General features: G+C 49.3%; 2 long non-coding RNA genes across 3 annotated transcripts; one reads left to right on the top strand and one right to left on the bottom strand.

Annotated features, from left to right (window-relative positions):
* Positions 1 to 288: 288 nt before the first annotated feature.
* On the bottom strand, positions 289 to 1,836 carry LOC126508153 (uncharacterized). The gene is made up of 2 exons (XR_007593727.1): positions 1,321 to 1,836; positions 289 to 1,273 (listed from the first exon to the last, which is right to left on the bottom strand). It is a non-coding gene; the product is annotated as an uncharacterized lncRNA (long non-coding RNA).
* Positions 1,837 to 20,872: 19,036 nt separating this feature from the next.
* LOC126508154 (uncharacterized) lies at positions 20,873 to 23,720 on the top strand. Of its 2 annotated transcripts, XR_007593729.1 has the most exons (3): positions 20,873 to 21,100; positions 21,555 to 22,451; positions 23,501 to 23,720. It is a non-coding gene; the product is annotated as an uncharacterized lncRNA (long non-coding RNA). The 2 variants fall into 2 exon arrangements; XR_007593728.1 differs by lacking the exon at positions 20,873 to 21,100 and having other exon boundaries at positions 21,472 to 22,451.
* Positions 23,721 to 24,085: the final 365 nt, after the last annotated feature.

Raw genomic sequence — 24,085 nt, 5'->3', positions numbered from 1 at the left:
TTCCCAGAGATCAGTTTCCATTGAGATGCTTCAGAATCTGTGTTACAGAGATGAAGAAAATGATGACCCAGAAAATTTCCAAGTGACAAGGAATAATGTCCACCCTGAGATTTCAATCATTAACTTCAGACTGACCTTCAGGCTGATACCCAGGTCCAAGAGCCAGGACAATGGTATCTCTCAGAGATAAAACACACAGCGTTTAACTGGAAAGCTTAGAGATAGTGGATGTAGATAAAACCAATATTGAAGTGCTGAGAATTTTTTTTTATGAATGTATAAAGACAGTTCAGGAGAAGTTTGGAGGCAATTTTTATTAGTACTCAGAAAACTGAAATTTGAGTAAACATTAACTGGACCATGTAAATGTTATGAATTACACTTTCCTGTGAAAATTTCCTGAGATTTTCCCACGGGTGTTACCTGTGGTCATGTCATTGGACATTAAACCCTGAGATGAGATGAATGAATGTGTACCATGTGCCCATGGAAGTCAGAAGAAGGCTTTAGATGCCCTGGAACTAGAGTCATGGGTGCTGGGAACCAAACGCAAGCTCTCTTCAAGAGCAGCAAGTACTCTGAACCGCTGAACCATCTCTCCAGACCATGACGAGAGAATTTTAACCTTCAGGGCACAAGCAGGGTTTCCCACAGATCCAAAGATGTCCTGGAGCATTTCCGACAGAGGTGAACTTGTAGGGTTTCAATCCCTAGTTTATCACTTACTAGGAATGAGGACAGAGGGAGCCGTTCAAACTCTCCGGGCCAGTTTCCCCATCTGTAAGATGTGGGTGCCTCTTCTAAGTGGGTCTGTGTGACAAATATGTCCAGTGACTCGTGTCGCTTGCTTCCTAGGCCCTGATGGTCAAAGGCATTAAAAAGAAAGCCCAATCTTCAGATCACTCCCACAAAAGAATGTCAACGCCCGAGTCTTCGGAAATGCAACAGTAGATCTTGCGACTCAACACCCAGAAAGCTGAACTCACACAAAGGAAAAACAAGGGGGAAAATTTCAACTTAGGATCCTCTGTCTTGACTTAGGTGTCCTTTGCCGACATTCTAGTCCTTCCCTCATTGCTGGTAGCGCTCTTCCTTGGTCTCCTCTGCACACCTTGGACTGTGTGTGCACTTATACCTGTTTACACACACATATACATAGACTGTATGTACACCTATGCCTGTTCACACACATATAGATTTATATACACCTATATCTGTTTACACACACGTCTACTCAGACTGTATGTGTACCTATACCTGTTTACACACACGCCTACTCAGACTGTATGTGTACCTATACCTGTTTACACACACACACACATACTTAGACTGTATGTGCACCTATGCCTGTTCACACACACACACACACATACTTAGACTGTATGTGCACCTATACCTGTTCACACACATATACATAGACTGTATGTACACCTATATCTGTTTACACACACGTCTACTCAGACTGTATGTGTACCTATACCTGTTCACACACATACACATACACTCTACAGGCTGGGACCCACATATGTGTCCGAATGCTCAGCTTTCTTCTGAGGTTGTGTCACCTTGCTTGATATTATACTCCCACGATCTGCACATTTTCCTGCAAATTTCCCATTTTTTTTCTGGATAACACTCTGGGCTGTGCACACACCACATTTGCATTACCAGCATCTGCTGACGGACATCTAGGCTGCTTCCGTTTCCCTGCCGACATAAATAAAGCAGCAATAAACACTGGCGTGCGAATATCTCTACGGGGCAGTCCAGTACACTAAGTATACACCCAGGAGCAGCAGAGCTGGGTCAGATGGCAGGTCTACTTTTCTTTTCTTTTTTTTTTTGCAGCCAGTCCATGCAAGCCTCAAAGAACAGTGTCTTCCTAGCCGTCTCCAGACCGCAGCTAAAGCTCAACACGTACTTGCTGAGATGAGTGTTTACAGCAAGGAATTTGAAGGGATTCTTTCTTTCTTTCTTTCTTTCTTTCTTTCTTTCTTTCTTTTTTTTTTTTGGAACCTCCAAACTGACTTCCATTTGGCTGCATTACTCTCTACTCCCACCAAGCTTTATAATCTGAAATTCTTCCCTTTTTTCTCCTGTTTAACTCTATATCAGAGCAGTTCATTCATGGTGTTATTTAATATGTGAACTGTATTGTTTTACACAACATGGTTTTAAAATTTAAATGAATTTGCTTTAAATGGGGATGCTAAGACTACCTCACAGGATCGCCTTGGTCAGGGACACAACAAGCCATGTGACTTGGTATGGGAATCCTACAACTTTTTTTTTTTCAGATTCATTTTATTTTATGATTGTTTGGCCTGCACGTATGTCAGTGCGCCGCAAGCATGCCTGGTGAAGTCAGGAGAGGAAAACAGCTCCCCCAGTTAGGGAGTTAAGGATGGTGTGGGTGATGGGAACTGAACCCAGGACCTCACAAGAGCATCCATCACTCTTAACCACTGACCCATCTCTTTAGCCTTGGGACCGTGAGCTCTAAAAGCTAACGAGAACCATCTTCTACGTCACTATCATTTGATGCTCAAGAGAAATTGCGTTCTTTTGAGGGGAAGACACACTCAGCATCGTTAGCCAGGGTGCCTGTTTGAAACTTGGCTTCTGTGAGGTTGCATTCGCAGGCCCCAGACAACCGCCAGCGCTCTCAGTGACCTTAGCAGCCAGTCCATGCAAGCCTCAAAGAACAGTGTCTTCCTAGCCGTCTCCAGACCGCAGCTAAAGCTCAACACGTACTTGCTGAGATGAGTGTTTACAGCAAGGAATTTGAAGGGATTCTTGTTTTCCAGCCTTCTTAACTGCCGCGCGCGTGTTCCCTCGCGGAAAAGGTTACATGTGTTGACTGCCGGACAAGTGCCCCAGACTCCTCAGATTTACAGCCCTTTCCCGAGAGAGAGCTGCAGCTCAGCGCTGGGCAGCAGGGTGCTGTGGTTGCCAGGAGTTCAACCCAGCTTAGATTAAGAAAACAAACTCCCGGTGGGTGCCTGTTTAGCATTCAAAAGGCGCCAGGTTCAATCCTAGCACCACAATAAATAAAATAAAGATGAAGAAGCAGCCCAAATCCTTGCTCTGCCTCCTGACTTCTGCCTGAAGCCCAATGCGTTGAACTGCCTCATGGGTGGCGGTGACCTGGAGGGATTCATCACTGCGGCCCAGTGACCAACATTAACCGACATTTGGGACGGGGTGTGTCTCCCTATGCATTCGGAAGAATCATCTGAGAGTTTGGCGTCTGACTTTTTGGATCCTTTTCAAGACAGAAATCATCTTTAAAGCCAAGTGGAGACGATGAAGTGAGTTCACATTTGAACACAAGAGGCAGATAGCTCACTGGGTGGAGTGAATGAGGGCTGAGGTGAGTCACACGGTCCTGGGGATGGAATATAATTATAGCTCGTTTGGAAGCGAGCACGTACAGACGTGACCTTTATTCTCCAGCAGAGCCGCGCTAATGTCCGCTGCCACGCTGACATGGACACCAGGGGACATAAATCCAAACAGCAGCGGCCGGAGAGCAGGTCACACTCCAGGGGGTGAGGCTCTGGCCAGCTCCAGGCTTCTACTGAGCAAGCACACACCTAGAGGTCAAGGTCCCAGATGACAGTGGCCAGCTGGTCTCTACCGCGCTGGTGATAACAACTTTCCATGCTGAGGTGGCGTCTCTCACACACGGTCATCACAAGCTCCATCTTGCTGTCTAACGCAGACTCAACCCCCACAACCTGTGCCCTTCTTCCCTTGGTATGCATACTGCTTCTTGGAGGTGACGGTCCCCAAGATGTGTTCATTTATTTTTTTTGCCTTAAAATGCCAGCCCTCATATTGAGTGAGGTAACACAGACCCAGAAAGACAAATATAATATGTATTCATTCATAAGTGGCTTTTAGACCAAAAAAAAAAAAAAAAAAAAAAAACAAAGAAAAACCAGCCGACGGGCCATAAACCCAGAGAAACTAGACAACAAAGAGGAACCTAAGAGAGACACACATGGATAGACAAAGGAAGGTGAAAGAGACAAGATATCCTGAGTTCATCGGGAACGTGGCAGTCATGGGAGAGGGGAAAAGGGAAAAGGGGAGGAAGGAAGGGGAGTGAAGAAAAATGTATAGCTCAATAAAAACAATAAAAAAATGTCAGCCTTTGAGGGGCTGGGGAGGTGGCTCGTGGACAAAGCCCTTGCTTTGCCAGTATGAGGTCTGCAGTTCATTTTTGTTGGGCACCTGCGGCAGGCACCTGTAATTCCAATACTCAGGAGGCAGAGACAGGAGCCATGGGATAAGCTACCTCTCTACTCAGAATCGACTGCCAGCTCCAGGTTCAGCAAGAGACCCCTCAATAAATAAAGTAGATATCGATCACGGTCAACTTTGAGCCTACACACATGTACACACCTCCCCCCCACACACCACTGCAAGACACATGCAAATTATAAATGAGAAAATAAATAACAGACATAATAAAATGTCACCCTTGCCTGGCTCACTTTACTTCTAATTTGAGACAAGTAGCTGATGTGGGTCAGGGCATTTTGGGCTTCTTCCCTCCTGCCTCTACTTCCTGAGCGTTGGGATCACAGGCAGGCATTGCTGTACTTGGTCTATGTGGCTGGGTATGGAACCCAGGGTTTCTTGTGATAGAGGCAGTCTATCATTTGATCTCTCTCTCTCTCTCTCTCTCTCTCTCTCTCTCTCTCTCTCTCTCGTGTGTGTGTGATTTTGAGAAACATTCTGTGTAGTCCAGGATGGCCTCAAACTTGAATTTCTCCTGCCTCAGCACCTGACATTCCTGACTTTTGTATTCCCTCGAGCCTGCCTGGTTCTCACCTCTACTTTGAGCTCTGCACCATTCCTTGCTCCTGGCTCAGTGTATTATCAGAACACACTGGTGTGCACAGTACAGCTGCTGAGGGAATACAGCCGTTAGTAGACTCGGCAAGAGTCACAGATGTCCTGACCCCAAATGACAGATGACCTCTAGTGCCCTCCCCATGGTCAAGGACATCTAGTCATTACCCCCAATCCAGTGTCTTCCAGAAAAGCTCACCATGATTCACTCTGTTACCTGTCCAAAGTGATGCCATGTGATGGGAGAGTTCTTGGTATTATTAGTGATTAGCGAATAACGAAGGTCACAATTATCATGTGCTCCACTCTAACTACCAGTGGACATGAAATATAAGCCAGAGGTCATTCTTAGTAACATGAGTATGAGTGTGTGTGTCTGCGTGTGCGTGTTTCTGGGAACTGGACCTGGGACTGTAGCGCAGTCCTAATTATTAGTCTTATTAATAAAAACCCGGGGTCAGGTATCGAGGGTGAGAGCTGAAAGATCAGAGCAGCAGAGCTGCAGGCTCTAGAGAGACTTCTTACCTCTCCCAAACCCTCAAACCAAATGGTCCCACGAGTGGCAGCCGGTCCCCATCGCCTATGTCTTTGTAAAAGAACAACATAACACAAATATGTTGCTTAGGACTGAGTCCTCAATTGCCACTTAGTCTGTGCATCTTGGGCAGCCATGCACCTCTGCATTCACCTCTATTCAACTTTTTAAAAATTATTTTTAAGTAAATATTTTTTTTTTGCAGTACTGGGGATTGAACCCAGGGCCTCCTTCAGGTTAGGCACACACTTAATACCGAGCCTCCTCAATTTTTGTTTCATTTACTTCATAAATTACCCAAGCTGAACTTGAACTCACCATCCAGCCTGGGCAGCCCCTAAACTTGTGACTTGCCCTGCCTCAGTAACATCCTAAGTAACACACACCTAGTGTGCTCAACACTCTGGGCTCGGACCCCAAAACTGGGGGATACAAATCCCGTGCAGATTGAGTGTTCATGAGGTGGGTGGGACAGGAAGAGGCACAGTGAGCGAGCGCCACCGGGGGTCAGGCCCTGATCTCTTCGCCTCACCCTGCTAACAGGCCACTGCTTCCCAAACCCTCACTCGTACACCCTCGGAACATCCTGAGTGTAAATGTCATTCTCCTTGACTCCTGGCCCAGCCCTGTACACGTCCCCTCCCTGTTGCCCACAGTTTTCCTGTCCCTGAACTGTTTTTGGTACCAACACTCCATGTGTTTCTTATAATAGTGGCACTAATGTCACTGCTTCAGTTGGTGTCATGGCTCTTTCAAAGACACCCGGAACCCTTGACGGCCATGGGGCTGTTACCACGTTATTAACTGACCACACGATTCCATCACGTAATGGACACAATCATCCTCTCCACGAGGAAGGTCACATAGCCAGCTCCAGGGTGCCACAAGGTCAAGAGCAGTAGAAGGAACCTGGAAGTGGGGTCTAATTCATGTCAGCCGTGGACGAGCCGGCTCTTTATCTTCCCCAGGAGCCGCTCAGAAGGACACGGGAAGCCAGCACTGGAGCAGGACAGAGTGCCTTCTAAAAGCAGCATCCCTCGTTCACTTCTTAGCTGCACGGCATCCTTCTCCCTGTTTGCCTGGATAGAGCCGCGCTTATCGGTGAGAGTAAGGATGGCCAATCCGTGCAGAACCTCTGCTTTAGCGCTGGCCCACTGAGCCTCCCTCTTTCTGACCAGTCTGCCTGCCTTCTCCACAGCCGCCTTGCTTGCATCCTTACCCTCACCGGCTCTCCTTGCCCGCACTCTGGGGGAGCCCAGCACACTGTACCTCCCGCCCTTACATATCGCGCCTGCTCTTCCCCGGATGTCCTGATGACTGCTGAAGCCTTGACTCTGAGATCACATTCTCAGCAACACCCTCCTTGACCACCTCCTCTGTCCTGGCTCCTGCTGCTTCTACCCCCACACCTTGAAGTTCCTGCCCTTATCTCGTTTCCACCCCAGCCCTTGACGCTGCCCGGTGTGTTTCACTTGCTTATCTTGCTTGTCAGAGCCTAGCTAACACGGGGAAAATGAACTCGCCGTCTTTGGGGTGGGGTGGGGGAGAGAGCTGTGTGCAGGGATGACTAATGCTAGCGTAGACTGTTGGCTGCTTTTTGATACTACTCTTAGGAGCTCTTGCAAAGTCGCTTGTGGTTTGAATGACTTTAAGATTCACAGTACTATTAATTTCCGGTGAATAATTCCAAGAAACATGGTGCTTGGGGAAGAATTAAAATGTTTTCAAGAGAGTACAAAGAGCTGCCTGGTGTGACTCTAGAGGAAAAGACCACAGCGCTGAAGTCATTTTCCTGTTTGGTGAGCCACAGCAGGCAGTGCCTGGGATATTTTCAGATTTACTGTACTCTCATTCATCCCAAATCAGATTCCACACGATGATGCGTTTGTTTAAAGCAGCCTGGAACAAACTCATCTCAATCCCAGCTCCTGTTTTTCTTTCTCTGCTCCCTGCCCTGCCACAAAGGTATTTATAGGTTTAAAGATTACTGAACTACCAGAGACTTTCTTGTGGGTTCTTCAATATGACTGAAAAGCAGGCTGGGGCTGAGCGTGATGGCACACACCTTTAATCCCAGGACTTGGAAGGCAGAGATAGGTGTATCGTTATGAGTTCCAGGCCAGCTTCAGGCCAGCTAGGGCTTCATAGTGAGACTCTGTCTCAAAAAAGAAAAAGAGAGAGAGAGGGAAGAGCAGAGAAAAGAGAGGAGAACTGAGGGTATGTGGGTAGCTCAGTGGGAGAAGACTTGCCTAGCATATGTGAGGGCCTGGGTTCTACACAGGCACAAGGCTTCCATCCAGAATTTTCCACGCATGGCACGCCAGGAACACACCCCTTAGTCTCTGGGCACATGTAAGAGGTGAAGGCAGCTGTGGCTGAGGGCATGTGCCACCCTCTCCATGAAATCAGAAAGGAAGTGAGGTGGCGGCTGCAGGCTGTCCGCCTACCTCAGCTCCCACCCGCGCCTCAGCAGCTGCTTCCAGAGGTGAGAGATGTCAGCAGACTGATGGGAAACAGCTGGCTCCTTCCTGCCCTCTGTGTTCCCCCCAGCCCTAAGCCCACACACAACAGCAGAAGCCACGGCATGACCCTCCCAGCAGCGCTGCGGGTCTCGACCATCGCCGTATCCTTCGGGTGGAACAGACAAGGTGATGCCCGAGAACTCTAAACAAAGGACTCCAGCTCCCAGGGCCTCTGTTGGGCTTTAGTTTATTACGATTGTTTAAGATTGTGTCTCCAGTAACCCACTCTGGCTTCAGACTTGCTATATAGCTGAGCATTTCAGAGTTCCTACTCTCCCTTCCATAGGCTCCGGAGTACCGGAGGGCAGGCATGTGCCGCCAAGCCCCACTTCTGTGGGTTTATGCTGAGAATTGAACAGAAGGCTTCGTGTATGCTAGGTGAGCTCTCTGCCAGTTAAGCCTGGCACATTCTCAGCCCTTATTTTATTTTAGGAAGGTAAGGTTTCATGTAGCCAAGGCTGGCATTGGTTTCTTGGTCTTCCTGCTTCTGCTGCACATGGTTGGGGTTACAGGTGTGTGCCACTGAGCCTCCTGATGGACCCTGAATGCCCGAGCAGGGTCTCGGTCCCTTTCCAAGCCTGTTTTCACAAACTCAACACAGTGACGGACATGTCACGCACGTTCAGTGGGTGACCAATGAAGGGAGATTGGTCAGATGAGCTGCTTGAGGGGACAGCTGCCTGTCAATCTACCACCCCACGCCGAGTTGCTTTGCAAGAATCACATGTAAGTAAACAAACCATTCTGGGGAGCAGAATGGTCTTAAGGAGACTGAAAGCCACGGTCGCCGGAGGGATCGGAAGCGTGAGGTAAAACACCAGGGCCACTGCACACAAGTGGACACCCTTCGTTCTTCAGGGCTGCCTTTCAGAGACAGATTAACAGGATGGAGCCATATAATGTAATTAACACATATAGACACATTTATGTATCTGTATACAGTGGCGTCTGCTCACCAGCAAGAGGGACGAGCTGATAGGATCCACGTGTGCACATACTTACTACATAAACGTTATGCTGAGTGAGGGGGGGCTTTCCACAAAATTTAGATGATATTCCTGGGAAGGCAAGACTTGTCTATGGAAGTGGGGGGGATCAGAACACGTGTCTGAAGGGCCAAGCTGGAGGGAGCTTTGGGAAGTCATGATGGTCATGGACCTTGTTAGGGGTTGAGCTCCAGCAGGACGTGCTGATGGTGCCCTGAAGAGGCGCGTGTTTAGAGCCGAGGTAGAGCTGCACCTCCGTGGCGGTGAACCCGCCAGCATATGCATGACCTGGGCTTGATCCCCAGCATTACATTTCTTAAAATTATTATTAAAAGAGCCATGTCTTAGCCAGGCGTTGGTGGTGCACACCTTTAATCCCAGCACTTGGGAGGCTGAGACAGGTGGATCTCTGTGAGTTCGAGGCCAGCCTGGTCTACAGAGTGAGTTCTAGGACAGGCTTTGTTCAAAGCCACAGAGAAATCCTGTCTCAAAATAAATAAATAAATAAATAAATAAATAAATAAATAAACAAAATAAATAAATAAGTACACCAAATGCTGGGTTTCACTGACAAAGCACTTGACTGTGGGCCCGGGTTGGTCTTTAACACTGGCAGTGAGAGCGGACACAAATGAGGTTGGGCACCATAAGGACTTCGTGGGTCGGTGGAAAGAACCAGAAAGTAGAAGCCTCAGCTCTTATAGCAGTCACCACCTCCCATTAACAACAGCTCAGGCTGGGGGATGAGCTCCAGTACACGGCCTTGGAGGGACAGTTCAGACCCAGGCTCCAGCAAGGAGCGGTCCTTCTCCATATACACCTTTCAGCGCAGCTCTCTCCTGAGAATCACACCGCTGTTTCAGGCATTGCTTCCCTCAACCACAGGAAATGTTTAAAGTCAGCCTAGATGTGAGAGAAACCCCAACACACAGCACGAACTAACATGAGCGAATCTGGTCATCCAAATGACCGGATGCCCTGACTGCCCTGCAGAAGGCGGAGTGGTTCGTCCTCTTTTGTGTATTCATTGTGTGCATACACACATACATGGCATGTGGTATATGAACATGTATGCATAGACACATACATGGCGTAAGTGCATGTGGTGTATGAGCATGTGTGTGTTCCGGCTACCACAGGATGACTGCATGTGTCCTGCTCTACGACTCTCCATTTTGTTCATCTGAGACAGTCTCTCCCTGAAGCAGGAACTAGCCTGGCAGCCCCATGTTCCTTCCCCACAGCGCTGGAGTTAATGGGAGCTCAGGGGACCTTGTCTGGCTTTTTATCTGGGTTCCTCACGATTGGAGTGAGGCTTTTCAGCTTTCAAAGCCGGGGCTTTTGCCCACAGAATCATCTCAGCCCAAACACAGGTGATTTTAGAAGCAGGGTCTGAGCTCCATGCTAACCCTGAAGACAAAAGCGCCAGTTCTGGGGGCACAGGGGATGACTCCTTTGGAAACAGGTTGCTTCCCAAGTGTCAGAGACTGCACTGGGACCCAGAGCACCAGGTGGAAGCAGGGTGTTCATATGTAGGTCAGCAGTGCGGGAAGGTGTAAGTGGCTCTCTCCAGAGGTATACATATCCTCAGGCCACTGGAGTGTGAAAGGTCCCTCAGAGCGCAGCCCCTCCCTGTGGTGCTCGTGGGAGGTGGTGACGCCTTTGAAAGGCGGGGCTGGGGTAAGAGAGCACACTCCTCGTGAGACTGATGGTTCATCAGCTGGCTGCACTGGGGATCACCTAGGAGACGACACGTCTGGGTGTGTCTGTGACGGTGTACCTGAGAAGGGTGACTGGAGACATGAAGGTCCCTGGGGCTTGCTGGCCCTATCTAATTGGGGAGCTCCTGGGTTCCACGAGAGACCCTGTCTCAACAGTTGAGGTGAGAGACACAGAAGAAAACCAAGGAGGCAGGTCATGTGGGATCCTGGAACAGGACACACGAGGGAAGCTGAGGCTACCCATGGGGAAATCGGATGAGAGGTAGTTAGGGAGGAGTTCTCCACACTGTTCTGCAAGGCTTCTGCAAGTCTAAAATTATTACAGAGCAAGAGGCAGAAAGTCACGACGGGTTGCTGGGTGGACAGATGCACCGACGATGTGATACAGAACCGCATTAAAACGTCAATCAAGCTGAGTACGCCTGCAATCCCAGCACTTGAAAACTGAGGCAGGAGAATCAGGAATTAAGGTCAGCCTGAGTTACAAAGCAAATTCAAGGCCAGCCTGGGCTACAGGAGATTCTGTCTTTAAAAGGAAATGTAAACAAAGTCAACTATAGAATTCTATGGCAACCAAAAGAGTGCTCACGGCCCAGCGCTAACAGGTTCCCACGCGCTCAAGAGCTTCAAGAACAAACTGTTAAAAAGACCAAATTAGCAAACTAAACTTAGCCTTGATCCCGGCGGCAACTTCAAAGTCCCTCCCCTAGCTTAAGAAGCGCGTGAGATCGGCTGTAAAGCTGACCTGAGTATAAAGTTGTGTGTGATGATCCCTGTGACACCACCAAGGGAAAACAGGCGAGACCTGCTGAACATAAACAATGATGTAGCCAAGGCAACAGCAGAGAGGATGGGGGCAACCCAGGAAAGAAGGTCTGGCCCTGAGTTAGGCTGGGAATTCTCAGGTGAGAACGTTTTGTGAGATGCTATGCAGCTGAGATGGTGGACCTAATGAAAGGCTCACGCCGCCACATCCTGGCCCAGGCTGTACCTGTGGGCACCCATCCCTCTTATCAGACACTGATTGCAAGAGGGAGGGGGCAGTGGAGTGAGCTAAGTCAGGGCTGGTGTGAGCTGGTACAGTCGCCTTATTTAATATTATTTAATTACTAAATAAACTGATCTCATGAATCAGCCCCACAGTAAAATGATGTAACAAGCAATAAATCTGCAGTGGTAACCTTTGGTGTTCTGGATGAATGTACACACTGTTACCCACATATTTATCGTGGAGCAAGGGAAGCTGTGGGGTTATAATGGAATACACACATGTCCCTTGGAGACTGAGAATCAGAGGAGGGTGGAGGGAAAAACATGAACTTCAGGCTCTAAAGATTCACAGATGAGAAATGTCCTATGAGATAATTCAGAAAGCGTATGGTTCCCTGTGTGGGACAGGAAACGCCAAAGGTCCAACTCGGCCCTCAGAAGATATACATTCAGGGAAAATTCCAAACCTAGTCCTCCAGGGACCATGGAGAGAAACCAGCCTTGAAGCTTGAGGCTACATCAGCTGCAAAACTTATCTGGTTCTCCAAGGGGGTTGTGAGCGACCAAAAACTCTGTGCTGCAGAAATCAGTTTCAAAGCCGGAGGAGGGGAAAATGCTTTCTCGTGTGACTTGTGGAGCAGCGGCCTTGCCCATCTCAGTCTAGCTCCGACAGGACTCGTGAGTCAAGAGAGGATTCTGGTCTGCAGTAATGAAGCTAGGGGACATGGCTGTAGCGCGCACCATGGCGCTGTCATGTCAGGGGCACGGGGCCTGGGCGCCATTTGCTGTTCCACGTCAAACTTGACAGCTTGTGAGCAACTTGTGCACATGCGCGCCCACAGCGCATGCGCCCGCGAGCCCCCCCCAACGCGGGGAGTATTTCGATCTGGCCATCCGATCTGGCCAATCATAATTTAAGCACGATCACTCCATTCTGGCCTGAGCCATTGGGTTGATGACACGTCAGGGCTTTGTCTGGCACCGTATATATTCTTCTGCGTCACGGGGACGGGGTCTTTTGCCTCTTTACAACCTCAAGTGTAAGTGCTCCAATAAAGTGTGTTCTGAGAAGGATCCTGTTGCAGTCGTCTCTTCTGCTGGCGGGAGCGGCATGCTGCACATGGTGGAAGACTTTGCCCGAGCCCTTCCAGCGACATGGCAGGATCTCGAGTACTTCGTAAGGGACAGTTACTTAGTGACCCTAACTAGTGACAGTTCTAATTGACCTTAAGAGGGTAATCGGTCTAAATAATAACTCCCACACGCTCACAAGGGTGTGTGTGAGGGGGTACGTGTGTGTGTTTGTGAGTATGCGAACACATGTGTGTGTGTACGTGTGGAGGCCAGAGGTTGACATCTGGTGTCTTGAGACAGGGTCTCTCACAGGAGCTAGAACTCACACATTCAGTGGGACTGACCAGCAAGCTCTAGGAATCTCCTGGTCTTTGCCTCCCCAGGGCTGGGATTACAGACTTGCACCGCCGTGCCTGGATTTTTCATGTGGGTCTGGCAGTTCAAACTCAGGCCTCTACGTTTATGCGACAAGCCGTTACCAACAGACATCGCCCCATCCATAACAATTTTTGTAAGTAATGATACCCATTGAACACCTTTTGTGTACCAAGCCTGCGCCCTTCAAGTAGATGGACTAGCTCATTTGATACTAGTCTTCTCTGAGAGTATGCGTTAGCCACAACAGGATACAGGACAGGAGAGCTGCTTACTGGTCAGCCTGAGTGATGGGTGAACATCACTTGGTACAATGACTTAGTACAGCCTCCTCCACTGCTTCTCTTCCCTGAAACTGAAAGTGTGCCAAGGGTCTCTTTGGAAACCATTCCAGCGGTGTGTATCTCAAAATTGCCGAGCAGGGCTGCTGCTCCCGCCAGCCAGCCACTCTCCCTGTGCAATTCCATATAGCAACACAGCACATTACGCCTCTGAGGTCAAATGTGTCCCCGAGGGTATCTGTGGCAAAACTGTATCCAGTCAGCTTGGGAAAGAATAGGAGACATGCCAAGTTCACAGGTTCCCTCAAAGGTGCTGCAGGAAGAATCTGATGTGTCAAATAAACAACAAAGTGTCTAAGCACAGATACTTGTAATTCTGCTTCAGCAGGGGAGGAGAGGATGGGGAGATGAGGTCTTTGTTACTGTGGATTTTTTTTTTAACTCTGTTTTTCTGAATCAGACCAGTAAAGAAACACTCCTGTTCTGGTAGATCTGATAGATTTCTCATGAAAGCGGAAAGGTTAGCTGCATTTTTAAAAGACAGTTGTGACCCCTATGGCTGGGTTTATATCATTCCAATGGGAAATGGGAGTTGACCTGGACATTTGAAATTCTGAGGTCTCATGCCTCTGAGCAGATGGATTCTCCTCCTCATCCTGTGATCACCGCTGTTCCCTAGGGTAATGCAAACGAGCTACTCACGGATGCCTGCAATGTCTTCTACTCATGGATGTTGCAATGTCTTCTTTGACGCTTAGAATTCAAGCTCACCGATTCCATTTTTCTAACATATTGATAATCTATTCATTTTATTATGTGTATAAGCATTTTTGCCTGCATACCCTTGGAGGTCAGAAGCGGGTGTGGGATCCTCTGGAACTAGAGTTAAGGGTGGTTTGAGTCAGCTACCATGTGGGTGCTGGGAATTGAACCTTGATCCTGGGAGAGCAAAGGTGCTCTTCCCTGCTGAGCCCCGCCCCTACCCTAGCTCCTGACTGTGGACTTGAAACAGGGACTTTGCAAGATACTACAAGAAGGGGCAATGCTTGCATATATGCAAATAATTCATGCATGATATGTGCTCAAATGAGCTTCATACTCCCACGTTCTAGCATCAGCTCAGCCCCTTTGGACGCTCTCCTAGCCTTTCCCTATCTCCAAGCGCCCACCCGCTAGAAGCCTGTTCCTTCAAGGGCTGCAGCCTTACGTCAGGAGAACAAAGGAAACCTTCCCTTACTCTCTTCTTTCTGGTCAACAGTTTTAGTCTATACGGTAAACTAATGACAGGAAAAGCACACACGGAGTTCACTGCATATCCGAGAAGCCCAGGGGTCATACCCAGAACATGAGGCTCCAAAAGTGGCAAAATGCTCAAGTGTTTACTGATGTACAGCCACCCAGGGAGCCTCCCAGCTGAGAGATATGGGACCCTGCCTGCCCGGGAGAAGCCAGACCCCATCCCCTCTTCCTTAGAACAGATCTTTCCTAGGGAGGCTGCAGCCGATGGAGAGACTCCGCCAGCATCTATGGTTTCTGCCAGGAACGTGCAAAGGACGGCTTGCAGTGGTCCCTTTCTGCAGAGAGCTGCAGTTTCTCTGAACAGCTCTAACCTTCAAAGAAGCATGGACAGGGTGGAGCATTTCCCTCTCCCACAAGCCTCTGTACCTTCCTTTGTGGACAGCAACTTCAAACCTCCACTCCCCTCCTTCCCGAGTGTGAATCCATCCGGAGCCCTTTCTCCTCACTTATCTCTTTAAAAATTCAGTGGTTTTTATTTTAAGTAGTGTATTACTGCAGCACCAGGGACTGGAACCCAGGCTTAGCTCAGGCAAGCATTCAACCGCTAAGGCCCAGCCCAAGGCTCTTGAGACGCTAAACCCACAGACTCCCTCCTATCTCTTTCCTCAGGCTCCTTCTCACCACGGCTCTTCCCTTCACCAATGCAAGGATCCAGCACAGAAAGGAAAAAAATGTGACTTTTCCCGAATCCCCTAAATCTTTCTGTCCTCTCCTCCATCTTCTGCGCTAGCCTTGCCTCCCACCTGGGCCTGGAATCCACCTGCCCCTCTTCATCTCTGCCAGGCTCCCAGCCCACGCCACGATCTTCTCTCTTGGACTCTTTCAAAAATGCAAACCAGGCCAAGCTGCAATGTCTACACATCAGTGTTACCTGGCTGTCCACAGACATGGCCCTACCCCCCTGCCACCTCCCTCCACCACCCCCTTCCACCTTGGTGGTTTAAAGACCCAGCCTGGGGAACTCGACCCAGTTCCTTTTGCTCTGTCCAGGGACAGTCACAATGCTCCTATTTGTGCTTTATGTCCGAGCTCAGAGGTCTTTCTCAAGCGCACACACTGGGGCCCCAGCACTGTGTGCCTCACGCCCTCTCCCCCAGGTGTGCTCAGTACGTATCACCCACACGCCTTGCCTTCTCCCCACCAGTGCCTCTCCCCCATGACCCCCCCCCCGCATCCACGTCCACGAGAGTGAAGCCCACATACCAGTGCCTCTCCCCCATGACTCCCTATGTCCACATCCATGAGAGTGAAGCCCACATACCAGTGCCTCTCCCCCCTGCCCCCCCCCCCCGCATCCACGTCCACGAGAGTGAAGCCCACGTCACTTTTTCTCACCTGTACATCTGCGAGTGCACAGTGTCAGTCTTGGAAGGGATTCAGGAAACATCCACCCTCCTCAAACTCTGCCTCCCGGAAGGAGGAGGTGGGGCTAAGAGGACTGGGGACAGATCTTCTCACCGACGGCTCCTCAAGCCTCTACTGGGCTGCTGGCCTCCGAGGAAGCATTGGGCCTCCTTCTCCTCAACCTCTTTCTGTGGCTCCCTTCTGCTTCTCCCCCAGTCACTTCCTCCCTGTACTCCCAACTTGTGATCATCTGCTTGCTTTTTCTAATTCTCCCCCTCCTCCCTTCAAGGGTCTAATCAGAATTACAGGCGGAGTCCACCCATCCCAGCATGCCAGAGACACACATAAGGGGGCTTCTGAGCAGCCTAGTATGCCAACCACTTAGGCACGGTGACCTCAGGAAACTGCGCTGCCACCCTGTCCACTAAAGTCACTTCTCCCTCTGCCTTCCCTCCGTCTCTACTCCTGGCCTCTTCCTCCGCACCCGCAGCTCTGTCGGTGAGAAATACACTTGCTCCCTGCCTGCCCTTGGGCCACACTTTCCTCCTTCCCAGTTGTTCCCCCAAACTAAACCCTCCTTTAGAGAACTCGGGGTCCATTCTCAGCGCTCCGTAAAGTCGTCTGGGATCCTTCCCTACAGGAAGGACTTGATTTCCCCCAACCCGACTTCCAAATCGTTTCTCAAAAATACGGCCAGCATCTTTCCTGAAAACAAAGCCGTTCCAGGACAAAACAGTGAAGCTTCCACACACGTGGCCGGGACACTGTCTTACCAGTCTCCCGCCTCCGCACCCTCCAACACCACCAGGAATAGACAAGCCATGCAGGGAGTCCTAAGGAGTCCTCACCATAAGCCAAGGAGGGCGTCTGAGCCCAGCCTGGCCCTTGGCAAACCCCTCCTTGGCTGCCTAGCCCATCTAATGTGGCAGTTGTTTTTCAAAACAATGGCCTGCCCGCAGCCCGGCGGCCTCGGCTGTGACCCCACATTTTGTCAAGCTCACACCCTGCTCTACTTAGCCTATCAACTTGGCATTCTTCCTGACTCCGCTCAGACTTTTCAAATTCTTCCTCAAGGCCCAGAACAAATGACTCATATCTGGGCCCTGTGTCACCATCCTGCTGCCCTCTCTGCATTTGAAAGCAGAGCCCCAGTCCGGCTTCTCGACGGAGCTTCCTGGGTCAGTGATGCCCACGCGTGCCCAAGCCCACGCGGTGTGAGCCCGACACCCTGAATGAACTGGACTGGGAAAGAGCAGACAATGGCGAACCAGAGGCCGCTTATTTATAGACCCGTTTTGTTTGTTTTGCTTTCGTCCTAAAACTAAGAAAAACACTAGGCTGAGAGAGGCAGGCAGGCCCTACAGTAAGCAATTTCTGCTTCCTCTGAGCTGTGTTTGAACGGTATTTATTCCTGCGGCTTTACAGGTCGGGGAGTCTCCAGCGGTAACCCTGAACTAGGGCCGCTAAGGCGGCACGTGCTGGGGCCAGCAACAGCACGTCACCCTGTCTCTAGAGCAAGCCACCTGCAGCGAGGGCCTCTGCGGGAAGGAGAGGTTTGGCACGGGCAGAAGGAGGGAAGCAAGAGCCTGTCATGGATGTCGTTTCTATACAGGCCTCCCGCTTCGTCCTCAGCATGAAGGAGGAGCAAACAAAACCAGGGCCTCGAGTTAACCCCAACCTTTCTTCTCTAAGAGAGTAGCTGTGAGCTACATCCCGGGGTATAAAGTCAGTGTTAGCATAACCCTAAGAGCCAGCACTCAGTACTGCGGGCTCTACATCCATAGTCCGTGGTTCTAAACAACTTCAGAGATGATTTGTGGGCGCGCTACATTGAGCATGCGCAACTTTTCCTCACCAAGTCTACGTCCACGGTTCCAAACAACTTCAGACAGAGATTTGGGGGTACTTATGTCTACATTGAGCATGCGCGCTTTTCCTCACTAATACTCCCTAAACAGTAATAGTATAGCAGTCACCTTCAGATTTTATGAAACACCACGCCATCTTGTCTAAGGGATCCGAGCATGTGACTATTGGTAGCCACTTCCTACCCCACCCCTGAGGCACCAAGGGATGATGGCCTGTGAAGGAATTTTAAACAGAGACAAATTCAACTGTGTCAGGCTGTTAGAAGCTTGAAGCTAAGATTAACCATGTCTTAGGAGATTTTTTTCTTTAGTAGCAATTGAAAAGCATGGTTTCTGAAAACCCAGTGGAACTATCTGTGTCTAACCCTGAGCCACTTCTCCGCTACCCCATCCAGGTAGCAACCCTGGTGTAGAGCATAGAAGTCTGAGGGAAGGGGAGAGGATGCTCACACACACACACACACACACACACACACACACACCCGCCTTGGGGTATTAGTCATGGCTACCTGCAACCTGTGAGTCACCGAGGGGAGAGGAGCCACTCTTGACCAGCTCTGGAGATGCAGAGAACCCACGTGTGCTTTCGGGCAGTGGGAACAAGATTAACAGGGACGTACAACAGAGTAGCTGGGGGCAGACTCCCCTCGGGCCAGCACCAGGGATGTCCTGACCAATCATTCTCTGCCCTCCAGACACCCAGCTGAGAAAACATCTGAGCTCTCTTGGCTTCCAAGTTTGTTTCTCTGGCCTTTCCCCTTACCCCAGCTCTGCCCCCACACACATACTAAGCGCTCGGCTTTGGCCTTATAAGGCTGGACACAATATACAAGTGGCTAAGCGGCAAACATCATTGGAATGTATTTCTTTTGTTCTTTGAGTCCTGTACTTTCACTAATACTCAGTCCAGAAGCAGTCAGAGGCACGGTTTTCCCTGTTTATACTGATGGCCACTTCCTAACATCTCACTGTCCTCCCGATTGTGAGGGTTAAAGGAAATACCAAATGCTACTCAGCTGAGAAAGAATTCAGAAACCTGGGAGACCCAACTAATGCTCACCCTCTGTCCATCTGAAAGAACTGAGAACAGCTTCCTCTGAGAACACAGTTCACTTGAAAACCCCTGGATGGAAATTTGATGTAACCTGTCACAATGTAGACCAGCCTCCAGGACACGTGCCTACCATGTGTGAGGCCCTGGGTTCAATTGTCAACTGAAGAGAAAAAGAAAAGAAAGAGAAGAAGGACAGATGGAGGGAGGGAAGAGAAGGAAAGGAAGGGAGGAAGGAAGAAGAAAGGAAAGAAGGAAGGAAGGAGGAAGGAAGGAAGGAGGAAGGAAGGAAGGAAGGAGGAAGGAAGGAAGGAAGGAAGGAGGAAGGAAGGAAGGAAGGAAGGAAGGAAATGTTTTGACCAGAGCACATGGTTTTAAGTAATTTTTCTTTAAGTGTCTTTGTTTGCTGGCTTTGAAGGTTCAGAGGACTGCTTGGGGTCAAATCCAGGATTCTGAGCAGGCTAAGATGTTGCGGTAAGAAGAAGGGGTGATGGTTTAAAGATAGAAAAGGGTATGAGCAGGGCTAAGGTGGTGGCACAGGGGGCAGAGGGTTTGCCTTAAAAGCATGAAGGCCTGAGTTAATCCTAGCACCCATGAATAAAGCAAGGTGTGGCAGACTTGTGGCCTCCATGCACACACGTGTGATATGGGAGGGCCTTCTGTCTATGTGTTGCGTTTATTGGTTAAAGAAACTGGCTTGGCCTATAGCAAGGTAGAACTTAGTTAGGTGGAAAAGCTAGACTGAATGCTGGGAGAAAGAGGGTGGAGTCAGAGACAGATGCCAGAACTTCAGTGGGTAAGCCACAGCCACGTGGCGATATACAGATTGATGAAGATGGGTTAAATTAATATGTAAGAGTTAGACAATAAGAAGCTAGAGCTAACGGGCCAAGCAATGATTTAAATAATACAGCTTCTGTGTGATTATTTCAGGGCTGAGCAGCCGGGAACTAACTAGCGCCTCTCTACAACACACATGCACATAAGCACATATGTATGAATGTGCACACACAATGTTTTGTTTTGTTTAAAAAGCTAGTTGCTAGAATAAGAGAAATTTAAAGTTAAAAGAGGGAAAATAAGAAATTAACGGTATCAAAATTAACAGTATCACATTGACACAAGAACAGCCTGTCCGTCTACCTCACTAGGGGGAAGTCTGCTGAGGAGGAAAGATAGTCAAGATGACGTTTCTCTCATCAAAATGGACATAGCACAGCTTATGAACTAAAAAATAAGTAACTACCTAGGAAAAAGCTTTAACAGAAAAAAAAAGTGGACTCAAAAGACATAGCAATGTAAAGAACGCCCATGTTGGAGGAAAACTCACGCACAGCCAAGAAACCTTGTGTGTCTGACTGACTGGCCAGAGGCCGACAACACATCTTAGCTCCTCAGTCTGCATCCACCAGTGAGGGATGGATTGCAGCAGGGGCTCTCAACCCATGGGCCACGACTCATTGACATTTGAAACCAGTGTAAGGTCTGGATTGGGAGACCCATGTTGCAGCTCCCCAGCCGTCAGCTCAGCACAACACTAAAGGCCTGGCGAGGGAAGCTGCCAGAAGGTGAGAGCAGCAAGCTAAGGCCACAGAAGACCATGGACTTGAACTGCGCAGAGAAGTCGCTTCAGATTGACAAGCAGAGACAGCATAGTCAGGTGTGTGAGTGCGTGCGTGTACAGGGATGAAACCCACGCTACCCCATGCTGTACCGCTGAGCCACAGCCCTCAAAGCTATTATTCTTTTTAAAGCGGGTGTGTGTGGAGGGTAGAGACAAACACGAGACAGACGAAACACGCACGGTGGAACGGGGTGGAAAGGAGACGCAGACACGCGGCGGTCCCACGTGGGTGCACTTTAATGGGGGAGGGGCGACAGGTAAGGTGCAGGTGTGCTGACACAGGAGGGTGGAAGGGGAAAAAGAGGGCAGGGGCTCATGGAAACTTGCTTTTAACGGGAAACGCAAGGGTATCTGGGAGAAGTGTCCTTGAGCCTGCGGCTTGGTGTCCATAATCCAGGAGGGTTCTGGGAGCTGTAGTCTCCAAAAGGAACAACAAGAGCAGCATTCTGTAGAATCTGATCTCCATGGAGAAAAGTGAATTGGAGGAGGCAGGGAGGAGACAGGGAGGACGCGGGGATAGGGTCGGCAGGTCAGTGCCCATGGCTGCTCAGACGGTTACAGCAGGAGGTATGTGGTACCGCTATGTGTTTGTACTTAAGTGTCTTCTTTACTCTGGCATTCTTTTCCTCAAGCTTTTGTGATTAAGTCATCCAACCACCTAAACAAGAAAGATGATAGAGGGTCCAGCCATCTCACAGGCGGACAGGACAGAACCAGACAGTAAGCTGCGGTCTGCCCAGCTGGGAAGAGCTGAGTCTACTGGTGGGTCTTTGGAAACCCTCATGTAATTCACATCACGTTGATCAGCTCTCTTCCCTCCTACCCAGCCAGTCCTTCCTCCCATCTACTTTCTTCCCCTCCTGCCTTGAGGGCAGGCTCTGTAACTGGAGGGAGCTCAAAATATCCCTCCCCCAAACACCTTTCCTTATCTTCCAGAGAAGCTGCAGGGACAGACAGACAAAAGCTGTTCTCTTGTAAAAATGTTTGAGCCCGTCCCATCTGCTGTCTGTCCTCTACCTAGGAAATAAACTTCCCGGGAAGAAGAAAAGGACTCTGACACCTACCCAGACAGACTGGCCCAGGTGGCTGCCACCTCAGGACTTCACCGCACCCAAGGGAACCTCGTCCACAGCCTTCCCTGTCCTGCCTGCATCACTTCCTTCCTCCAGAAGCTTCGCTTAGTTTTATGGAGCCTGCACCGCTTTGAGCTTTATATTTGTGTATGTGTGTGCATATGTTGTCATGTGCATATATGTGTGTATGTGTATATGTGTGTATGTATAGTGTATGTGTGTGATGAGTATATGTGTATGTATGTATGCATGTACATATATGTGTGTGGTGTGTAAATATATATTGTGGTATGTATATATGTATGTGTATATGGGCATGCATATTGTGTGGTGTATATATGTGTGTATGTTTGTGCATACATATATATGTGTGTATATGTGTGTGTATGTATATGTATGTATGTGTGCATATACATGTGTGGTGTGTGTATGTTGTGTGGTATGTGTGTATATATATGTATGCATGTGATGTGTATTTTGTGTATGTGTGTATATGTGTGTCTGTGTGTGTTCATGTGTGTATGTGTATGTATCTGTGTGTATGCATGTATATGTGTCTATGTGTGTGTATTTGTGTCTGTCTATGTATGTGTATGTGTGTACGTGTGTGTACATGTGTGTCTGTATGTATCTATGTGTGTGTGCGTGTGTATATGTGTGTACTCTGCAAAACTTAGAAACCTAATACAATTTGTTATTTCCCACAAGCTAGTCTCCTGTCGTTTTATTTTTGTGGCTTGGCTGAGGAATTGGCAGAAGGAAGAAACACCCGACACCCAGGAGCTGGCTCTAGAGTAAATTACAACTCATGGACGTTTCCAGAACAAAGCACAAGCAAATGAAAGGTAGGTCGGAGCTCCTAGTGAGTCCCAGTCCGTTCAGTTCACACGCGCTCTGACACACGTAGAGCAAGAGAGGGACCAGGCGGCTGTGTTCTGTTTCTGAAGGGACGTGGGGGTGGAGGTGGGAAGGAGCAGTGCTCTCCACTCCTTTTTCTCTGTGCTGGAACAAAATGTGCCCCAAGAGAGGAGGGGCATGCGTTGTTTTGTTTCACATGCTGTTTGTTTGTATTTAGGCAATTAGTCACAGGTAACATGAAGCAACTTTTGAAGAGAAGCTGCTACAGGAAGGAATTCATGACACAATGGTGCTGGGTGTTGAAGCTGAGGAAATGGAAATGTAGGGATTTCAAAACATCACAGTGGAGGGGAAAGATTTGACAGTGAACCAGGGACGTCCACATCACTTTGCTTTAGCACTGATCTCACAGGAAAGGGAAAGGGAATATGTGACCCTGAAAGTAGTCAGACAGCGGTGCGGAGATCTGCAGACGTGTGCACTACTGTGCAGAGATCTGCAGACGGCATGCACTACTGTGCGGAGATCTGCAGACGTGTGCACTACTGTGTGGAGATCTGCAGCCGGCATGCATTACTGTGTGGAGATCTGCAGACATGTGCACTACTGTGTGGAGATCTGCAGCCGGCATGCATTACTGTGTGGAGATCTGCAGCCGGCATACATTATTGTGTGGAGATCTGCAGCCGGCGTGCCCTGTGCTTCCACACTGCCTTCGCAGAGTGTGGGTCCCGGCTGGTGTAGGCTGCTCAGGTTACTTCTCTGCTGACTGTAATTACACGGGACAATGTTGCCCTGGGGAGCCCGGGAGCTGGTGTCTGCTCGGAGGCCCAGCCTCTCTCTCTGGAAAAGCCGCGGATCCATTTTCCACAAGTCACTTTTGAGAGTGCAGCCAGATCTAAAGTGCTTTTGCCCCTGAACAAAGGAGCAGCCATTCCCAAAGTCCAGTCCAACCTGAAATACCAGATTTCTAATGAGCCCTGGCCCCAGTCCTCCAGCTCACTCTACACCTGGCTTAACCTCTTTCTGCCTGCAGGTTCTGAGTCTACCTTCAGTGGGAAATGGCCGTGTCTAACTGCTGAGCAGATAAGCTTGCACGCAGTCCCTCTATTCATTCACGCCGATCCTGCGGGACTTAGGAAGGAGCACTGCCCTTTGCTGCCACGCCGCCTGTTAGCCTCCTAACGCCTCCTGCTCACCTTCCCTCGATACAAAGGGGACTGATTTACTAGTTCTAACCAGTCATCGCTCTGTCACCACGTGTTTGGCTTACATAGTGTACTGGATATCTCTTAAATGATCCTAGGCCCCTGTGTTATAAAACTCTACACACTCCCACCCAGCGGATGAAAATGCCAAGATTCAGACCAAGCGTCTGATTCAGTTCTTGGTAATTCTGTGTGTCATCTTCTTCCTCTTCTCCTCCTTCTTGTGGTGTGTGTGTGCACACACGTATGCAGGACATGCGTGTGCCCATGTGTAAGTGTGGAGGCTAGAAGTTGATGCCAGGTGTCTTCATCTATCCTCCTCCATTTCATTTTTTGAGACAAGGTCTCTCACTTAATCTGGAGCTTGCGAATTGGTCAGACTAGCTGTCCAGCAAGTCGCCCCCATCTCCTCC

The sequence above is a fragment of the Alexandromys fortis genome, unplaced genomic scaffold, assembly GCF_014885135.2.
Source record: "Alexandromys fortis isolate MF-2015 unplaced genomic scaffold, M_Fortis_MF-2015_v1.1 scaffold_88, whole genome shotgun sequence".
Classification (NCBI taxonomy): Eukaryota; Metazoa; Chordata; class Mammalia; order Rodentia; family Cricetidae; genus Alexandromys; species Alexandromys fortis.
This window is presented reverse-complemented; position numbering and strand designations above follow the sequence as displayed.